Source organism: Solanum pennellii, chromosome 2 (genome assembly GCF_001406875.1).
Source record: "Solanum pennellii chromosome 2, SPENNV200".
NCBI classification, from domain to species: Eukaryota; Viridiplantae; Streptophyta; class Magnoliopsida; order Solanales; family Solanaceae; genus Solanum; species Solanum pennellii.
In genome coordinates this window covers 36,106,306-36,115,935 of record NC_028638.1, presented here as the reverse complement: position 1 = coordinate 36,115,935, position 9,630 = coordinate 36,106,306, and the positions used below count along the sequence as shown (strand labels likewise).

Genomic DNA, 9,630 nt, shown 5'->3' with positions numbered 1-9,630 from the left:
AAAACGCCCCTTAAAACATTTAACAGAAATCCGACCCAGTCAGGGTTACGCAGCCTGTGACGGCCCGTCGTGCCTGCGACGATCCGTCCTGCTGCTTCCGTCACAAAGTTCAGAGACTCAATTCATTAAAGAGTCTGTGACGGCCCGTCGTGCCTGCAACGGTCCGTCCTGCCATTTGGTCGCGAAGTTCAGAGAGTCGATCTCAGTACCCAATTTTCTAAATTCTAAGTGTTTTGGAACGAGACCCCTCGACGGTCCGTCGTGGGATCCGTCGATCCTGACAGTTTTTCCCAGAATAACTCTAATGCTCAAAACGACTAAACAGGTCGTTACAGCAAATTTCAAACTTATCATTTACTGCTACCACTTTCGCTTTAGGGAATGGAGCAAATTCAATGAAATGAATTTCATCAAAAATATATTATTTTGCCTTAGTCATCATTTTATCATCACTATGGTGCATTGACACAAACTCAATGTCTTACCCATATAAGACGTGTTACGCCATAATTTTATGGGACTTGAATACAATACTTTATCATCATGGTGCATCAAAACTCAAATTGATGTCTTACCCTCTTAATGGGATAGAATTTGAATCTATCTGTTGACATCCTTTGAATGGGAGCAACGTCATGTGAATCAAATTAAAAAAAATTAGTTAAAAGAATTTTAAAAAGTTTAGAAAGGGTTAAAGGGGGTAAATTGAGTTTAAAGGGATTAAAGGGAGTCGCCACCTAATCTTTTAGAAAATTAAGAAACTGATTAATTAATTAACTTAAAAGAGAGTTTACGAAACCAATTTGATTCTAGATAAGGGGTTCAAGTTATTCCGAAGAAAAGGTGTTAGGCATTTATCGAAATCCACAATCGTGGTTCCCGACTGAGTTCATTTTTTTTTCAAATTGAGCAGGAGAATAAAATAATATACAAATATAATAAACATGTAATATACACAATAAAATAAAATAACAATATCGGCCTAAGGTTTGCCTAACATCGATATATACAAAATAATGAATTGAAAAAATATAATTCAAAGTCCTTTCGAATAGCTTCAAGGAAGCAAACCTTGGGTACCTGTAAACACATTTAGTAAAAGTGTTAGTAATAAATGAATATAAATAAAATTGAATACATTAAATAATAACTTAATAATAAAAATCCGTCTTATTAACATGGGAGGCTTTGGAAATCGATGGTAATTTCTTCATCAGCCAATTTTAACTAGCAAAACATAATATAAACATAAGTATTGTCTTTTAACATTGGGGAGGCCTCCAAAATCAACGGATAGATTTTTCAATTGGCCATTTTAACAATTTAAATAAATAAGTTATATGAACTTAAACTAAAAAATTTCCGTCTTTTAATATTGGGGAGACCTCTAAAACCGACGAAAATTTTTGTCATTGGCCATTTTAAAACTATCGAGTGTAATAAATATAACGAAAAAGGGCCTAAAATACCCTTGAAGTATTGAAAATGGTACAAAATTACACTTCATCCACCTATTGGCTTCAAAATGTCTTTTTCATTCACCTATTGGGTCCAAAATACCCTTATCATCCACCTTTGGGTTCAAAATTGACCACTTCTTTGATTGTTTTAAAATTAAATTCTTTAAAAACTTTTTAAAATATTTGGCGTTCAACTTTTGGTTATAATTTAATTTATTAATATAATTTATAAACCAACTCACTATCCACTCATTACTAACTAAACCCACCCAAGTAATAATCCAACTATAATATAAAAAGCGTCTTAAACACTACTAAAGCACAATGAAATTATATATTCCTGAAAATGACATCTAAGATTATTCGAGTCCGAATCGAAGCTCCAATTAAATTTAGATTGAGCCGCTATTTTAGGAGGACACTTTCAATAGGATTGATTGAATTTAGAAATTTATGATTAAAGGTAAAGAAGTAATACATCCCGAATTAATTCATGCACTTTTTAAAAATATAATTTTATAAATACTTATGATTTGTTTTATAACCTTTAATATATTTATTTTGAAAAAAAGTTACATATGAAGTAACATCACATAATTGCGACGTAAGAATAATTAAGATGAACATAGTCTGACTTTTAAGTTTATCGATAATTTTTATTTAGACACTTGAATGTATGATAATGTACTTCTGAGATATTTTTGCTTCAAATTTTTAGAAACACTCAATTGTCAGTAGATTTTCTTTTGTTGCATTAATAATGTGACTGATTTATTAATTTGGAGGGGTTTAATTAGTTTCGGATGGGTAGTGGATTGATTTATAAATTATACTAATAAATTAAATTATAACAAATAGTTGAGTGCCACGTATTTTAAAAATATTTAAATAGTTTAAACATAAAATCGTTAAATAAGTGGTCAATTTTGAACCAATAGGTGCATGACAAGGGTATTTTAGATCCAATAAGTGAGTGAAAAGGATATTTTGGAGCCAATAGATGGATGGAGGGTAATTTTATACCATTTCTAATACTTTAAGGATATTTTAGGTCATTTTTCGTAAATATAAAAGACTGACGAAAGGGAAAAAGAGACAGCACAAACCCAGTGAAACAACATAACATCACAACTACTATAGATCACTATAAATAAGAAATTATTTTTATCAATTCTATAAAAACACAAATCATATCTAATGTATTAAGAATAAAAGTATAAACAACAAAAGTAATAATAAGCCAAAAAAATAAGAAACAAAGCAGTAACAAGTGCTAACAAAATCAAATTTAGCAAAATACAAAGAACCACACCATTGAGGATATTTTTATATAGAAAACTTCAAAGGGAATGAAGCAGGCAACCATTTCAAGGAAAAAATCAACACTCAAGTAGTAAAAGGTAGAGCAACCAAACTAATAAATTAAAGTGATTATAAAATCAATCCAGAGACAGAAAAATGATACCTAAATAAAGTAACAAATAAAAATTGGTCCAAGTATAATAGAAAATACCCATAAGCGGAGCTTGCTGATACCTTGGAGCCATTTTTGAGTAGATCTGAAAATGGGTTTTAGCTCGTCGGAACTAGGAACATGGTGGCGATATTGTGGTGTTGTCTGTCACCGTAGTTTGATGCTCTAGTTCGGGTGGATACCTACAAAAATAGAGGAAAAATTGTGAAAGGGGAGAGAGGAAGGGAACTGATTTCATTGCTATTTGGAGCGGCTGTTCTGAGGCGGGTTTGGGATTGTGGCGGCCCGACTTGGAGCTGGTTGTGGAACCTATTGGGTTGCTTCTCCGGTGGAGCTTGTTTCGCTGCAAAATGGGAAAGGGAAAAAGGGGGTTTTAGTTGGCTGGAGGTCTGGTTGAGTTTGATTTGGGCGGTCTGGCAGTGAAAAAAATGGAGAAAGGATGTTTAGAAGGACACAAATAGAGAAAAATGGGGTTTTTGAGTGGTGGACTCGTTGAAATTTCGCGGAACTCTGGTGAACTTGTCATCGAAAAATAATAAACAATAAAAAATAAAAAATTTAAAAATAATCCCCTAAAATTCTTATTCACCCCTAATCTAATTGACAAACTTTTCTTTTTTATAGGGAAAATTACATGGGATGGCAAACATCCCTAAGTAATTATATAATAAGGGTATAGTTTAATTTATTTACTTTCTATATTTATAATTTATTTTTTTTTTGCTATAATTAATGGGGTCCACCACTTATTCCTAAACCAATCGTATGAAAACCTTTTTTTAATTTTATATATAATTTTATACAAATCAATATTATCTCTCCTATTCATATTCCACCTTTTTCTCCTACAATCAATATTTCTATCCGATTTTGAATTTCAAATTGGCAAAAATTCAATTTCTCCCTCCCGAAATTGAATTCAACTTTCGCAGGTACTCTTAAAATTTAGTCGTTTTTCATTTTTTTTCCTTATTCAACAATTGTATATGTATTGTGTTTCTTATGTTTTTTCATATTTTTTTGGTGAAATAATCGATTGTCTTATTAGATCACAAATTCTTCAAAATCAGAATGAATGAATCATCTTCATCTATAAGATTACCAGAGGTATTCCATTGCATGTCAATTTTGTTGACAATTTACCCTCGTTTTCAATGGGTTTAACTCAAGATTTTGGGTTTGATGTAGGGTCTATGGTAAAATCCAACAACTTCAACATGAACAAACAATAAGAGAATTGAGATCAAAGAAAAAATATGACCCTACGGCAGTTCAAAAAGTTCTTAACAATGCCAAAGCTAGAGGCATTAAAATTGTACAAGGAGGAAGAAAGAGGAAAGCAGTAAACAATGATTTAGAGGAGAGTACATCTGAAATTGACGGATCTGAAGAACATCACAATCATGAGGTAGTGGCTTAAAACACAACTTTAGATACAATTTTTTTGTTACTTAGGTGTCAATATACAAAAAATTATTTGTTTAAGTAAATTTTGTATTCACGTAATTGTATATAGTATATTGCATGTTTAGTACACACATGTTTTAGTTATTTATATATATCTTCCATTATTTATTTGTATATTCCTTTAGTTATTGTATGTGTCTGTAGATTTGATTAGTTTATACATACTTTAAGTTATGTATAATGAATAATATACTAAATTTTAATAGTGGTAGTAGTGGATTGTATATTAAAGGCTCCATATTATTTTTGTTTTTGTATACATATACAAAAAGTAATTGTATTTAGTTATAGAGATGGGAAAATTTCATATATGATTATAATTTGTATATTTTAGTAGTTATATACAAATTATTGAAGTTAGTATATATTAAGTTTATATATTATTGTAGTATATACAAAGTCATTTAGACAGTTGTATATATTGACATGTTTAAGTACCATATTCATGTACACATACTAATATACAAAAAAGGTAAGTTTGTATATGTATACAAAAGAAACGCAATTACAAGTGTATATTTTATTTATACTTTTTTCTGTTAAAAATGTATTTATATGTAGCCCTTGATTGAAATAATGTAGCTTTTCCCTATTTTTTTTTAGGTAGTCAGGTTTATTTGCAAGAACCGTGAAAAAAGGACAATTCACATGCAATGTTATACGCAAATCAATACATTGAATGAGCTTCAGAATAAACTGCCTCCAAATCAATATAATCGTATATGTACATCATCGTGTTTTGCACAGTTGACAACAATGAGACGATGTCACGTGCAAGCACAATTGTTTAGATGCTTTATGTTTAGGGAGTTGGAAGGTAGTTTTGTCAATGCAATACTTTTTTATATAAATGGCACAACGCTTCGATTCACAATCAGATTATTCATTATATATAACTTAAAGTATGTATAAACTAATCAAATCTACAGACACATACAATAACTAAAGGAATATACAAATAAATAATGGAAGATATATATAAATAACTAAAACATGCGTGTACTAACATGCAATATATTACACACAATTACGTGAATACAAAATTTACTTAAATAAATAATTTTTTGTATATATCAAACTTTAAAAGTTCATACAAACTATAATATACAGATTATTTAAGAAAAGGCAGGAAGAAAGTAAAATCGCATAATCGTAACCCTAGAAATCTCATAGTACGACTTGAAAAAGAATGGATAAAAATTCTAAATTTTGAAATCAGTTTGTTTTGAGTGATTAAAGGAGAAAACAAGGTAAGGAATTATGAACAGATAGAAGGACGTATTTTTTTTGAAAAAAAATGAATTTGAACGTTTACCTTAAATTATGGCATTATCTAAATTTATTGTTAGCATATTTAACGCTTCAGTTACAAACCACTTTTTCTAAAATAAAATTGTATAAATAAAAAACAAAAGAAACGTTATATACAAAATTAAAGATACCTAAATAACTAAACTATATCCATAGAATGTAATTAGGTAAACTTAAAACATATAATGTTATTTAATCAATTAAATTTGTCATATATGAAATTTTCCCTTCTTTAAATATGATCTCATTGTTATACAATGAGCCCAAGTTATGAGCTCAAGATAGTGGCCTATAAAAATCGCTGGTTGATAAAATATCTATATATGAATTTTTGGACTGTACAAAATATCAAAACGAATATTAACAACGTAATAGAAAAAAAAATGAAAATAAAAAAAATGTAATAAACGTAATCAATTACATGTAAAAAATGCAATTTAACAGAAATATTGTTTTTAAAAAAATGATTAAATATTTGAATGTCTGGCTGTGACAAAATAATGTAAACATAACAACCGATAAAAATTCTAATACTTTGAGAAAAGAACGATTATCTACGAATTGCATTAAAATGACAAAACGCATTTTGAACTATTCAAACTAAATTATTCAAAAAGTATTAATTTTAAAACTACCAGATCAAAATTCAGTGTCAACACTATCATCTTATCCATACTTCATTATGTGCATCTATACTTAACCTGATGACTAACCTTTTTGGTGCGATGAGACTTGAATCCATCATCTTATCTTCAATCAATGTCATTTAAGTCAAAACCAATAGAACTCAACCATCAGCCTCTAAAAAAAAATCAAGAATTATAAAAACAAATTTAGTCAAAATAAGACTATGAGAGTTCTTTTTTATCACCTTTAGTAATTATAAATATTAATAAGTTCCTCCTAATCAATAATTAAAATATCAACATGAAGATTTACTTCTTTATTCTTCAATTCTTTTCTGAAAAGTAGAATTCTTAGTATAATCATAACCAATGTATAAAATTGTTAAAGTAAAACAAACAAATAATGTTCTACCTTTTCATATAACAACATATACTAAAATAAATTATTAGTACAAGAGGAACTTTTGAAATATAAATGTGTAACAAGAAAAAATAAATAGAACTTGTTCTTGCTCATAAAAGTTTCAACTATAACTCCTTTGCGAAGTACTATAATTTTTAGAGCATATTCATGTTGATAACATGTTATAAAATCAAGCTCATATATTCAAGTTTATCCTTCAAATGGTGAGTGGTATCTCTATTTATAGTGTTGAGATATTACTCTCAAAAGTCATTCAACTAGTAGATACATGTTTATCCCTTAATGTTCTTATCACCTTGGAAGCATCCATACATGAAAATGAATTAATTTTTGGATAGACTTAATGGACAATCCACACAATACAATGAATTTATATCAATTTCATATATATGGTGGGATAACTTATTTGAGATAAAAAAAAATTAATGATTGTGATGTTCTGGTTAATTTTCTCGCACCTCAACTAATTTCATAGGATACAAGTACGAGATTATTCTATCTACCAAAGCTAGGTCATACTCTTAGGTGCTGGGACAATTAATCACATGATAGATAACATGTTCTCAAACAACCCCTTTCAATCTCGTATAGTAATCGGATAAGAAACACGCTATTTATGTATTGATTTTCGTATAATTTATACAATGTTTGATAGTTAGATAAGAAATAAGTTTTTAAGCGTGAAATGAGTTAAATGTCAAAAACACTCATACATTATTCCTCTTTTTTTAGCTTCATATCTAAACTATTTAGAGTGCGAAAACACACCTAACTCATTAGTTTGAAAAAACAACACCTCAATATTGATTGGACCAAATGTGTGCTCAGGCGCGTTTGGCTCAAAATTTTGTTCACATGACCCTTTTTGTTTGTTAACAATTTTTTTATTAAGGGTAAAAAATAGATTCAATTCAAACTGATTAATTATTTTTAGTTTCATACATAAATTATTGATAGCGTGAGAAATACACCTCAATACTGAGTGGACCTAAAATGTTCATCCACGTGGCTTCCTTTTTCTTTTCTTTTTTTTTGCTAACACATTCTTTTTCATAATTTTTCAATTTACTTTTAGAAAGTGATGTTATGTGTTTCGAGCTATATTTTTAGTCGGAATTGTCACATGATATTATCACTATTTTTCCTTGCCCATTTGTATGAAATGTAACTGCAGTTTCTTTTTCCATTTTTTATGAATAACATCAATGTAGGTATAATTTGATAGACCACCTTGTTAATAGAGATTCTCTTCTCTCTTAGGTCCCGTTTATCCATGAGATATCAAATTATAATACAAAATCATGATATGGTATCATAATATGAATCATCAAATGAAATTAAAGTTTTGTTTAGACATGCGATATATAATTTTTGTATTATATCTTTTCTCATAAACACAAGAATCTTATAAGTTTTGAAACTGTTAAAATATCCCCAATTGTTTAATTAATTTTACCAAATAAACAAAAATTTCTAAAATTGCATTATAAATTATTACAAAGTTATTTATTCCCACTAAAGTAACTGTCTCATCAAACTTAAATTCAATAAAAAAAATTGAACATAAATTGTATTGAACTAGTCTTTACTCTATAATATAATTCTTTCACATAATACGGACAATCTCCTCACATTGAACTTGCATTTCTCGATCATGTGACCGAGAAGACGAACCAACATTGTTAATTTGAGTCATTTATTTGTCAATATGATTCGCAACTATATTTTCATACTCATAGACCATAAATATTTCAGCACTCCTTTAGTATTCTCACAAATAATTATGTAACACTGCACAAGCTATCACAATTTTCACTCATATGTCAATATCATAATGATTCATGCCTTGTGTCAGTATTCTATTCTGAAATTTTTCCAAGTTTCAAAAGTCCGTGAAATTTCATATCATGATTTTTGAAGAATATGAAATTACATCTCATGATAAGGAATCATGAGATGTAATCAGCGTGAAATCGCATATACAAACGCTGATTCTATCTCATAATTCGTATGGTAATATGATATCACATGACCAAACGGCTACATGTGTTTCTCTTTTTCCACAAATTCCCTCACTTATAATTTAAGGGACAACCTTAAACATATATTTTATCTGATGAAGTACATTAATAGCCCACCATAAATTAATAACTTGAGACAGCTGCATTCTCTCCATAATAATACCCTATATAGTGATATGATATCACATGACTAAACGGCTACACGTGCTTCTCTTTTTCCACAAATTTCCTCACTTGTAATTTAAGGGACTACCTTAAATATATATTTTATCTAATGAAGTACATTAATTGCCCACCATGAATTAATAACCTGAGACAGCTGCATTCTCTTCATAATAATATCCTATATCGTGATATGGTATCACATGACTAAACGGCTACACATGTTTCTCTTTTTTCACAAATTCCCACGCTTGTAATTTAAGGGACAACCTTAAATATATATTTTATCTAATGAAGTACATTAATCGCCCACCATGAATTAATAACCTGAGACAGCTGCATTCTCTTCATAATAATATCCTATATCGTAATATGGTATCACATGACTAAACGGCTACACATATTTCTCTTTTTCCACAAATTCCCTCACTTGTAATTTAAGGGACAACCTTAAATATATATTTTATCTAAAGAAGTACATTAATCGCCCACCATGAATTAATAACCTGAGACAGTTGCACTCTCCACATAATAATTCCCACTAGCCCACAGAAATGCTTCCATACCATTTGAGCTATTGGGGAATGGGGAGTGTAAGGAATACATGGGAAGTGCCGTTCAATCAATAGATATTCTTTTTACATGTTTACCTTGTATAGCAGTAAGATAATCACGAATGATTCAA

At 29.4% G+C, this 9,630-nt stretch overlaps 1 long non-coding RNA gene across 1 annotated transcript; it reads right to left on the bottom strand.

Annotated features, from left to right (window-relative positions):
- Nucleotides 1-789: 789 nt before the first annotated feature.
- LOC114076073 lies at nucleotides 790-3,475 on the bottom strand. The gene is made up of 2 exons (XR_003576682.1): nucleotides 2,974-3,475; nucleotides 790-1,080 (listed from the first exon to the last, which is right to left on the bottom strand). It is a non-coding gene; the product is annotated as an uncharacterized LOC114076073 (long non-coding RNA).
- Nucleotides 3,476-9,630: the final 6,155 nt, after the last annotated feature.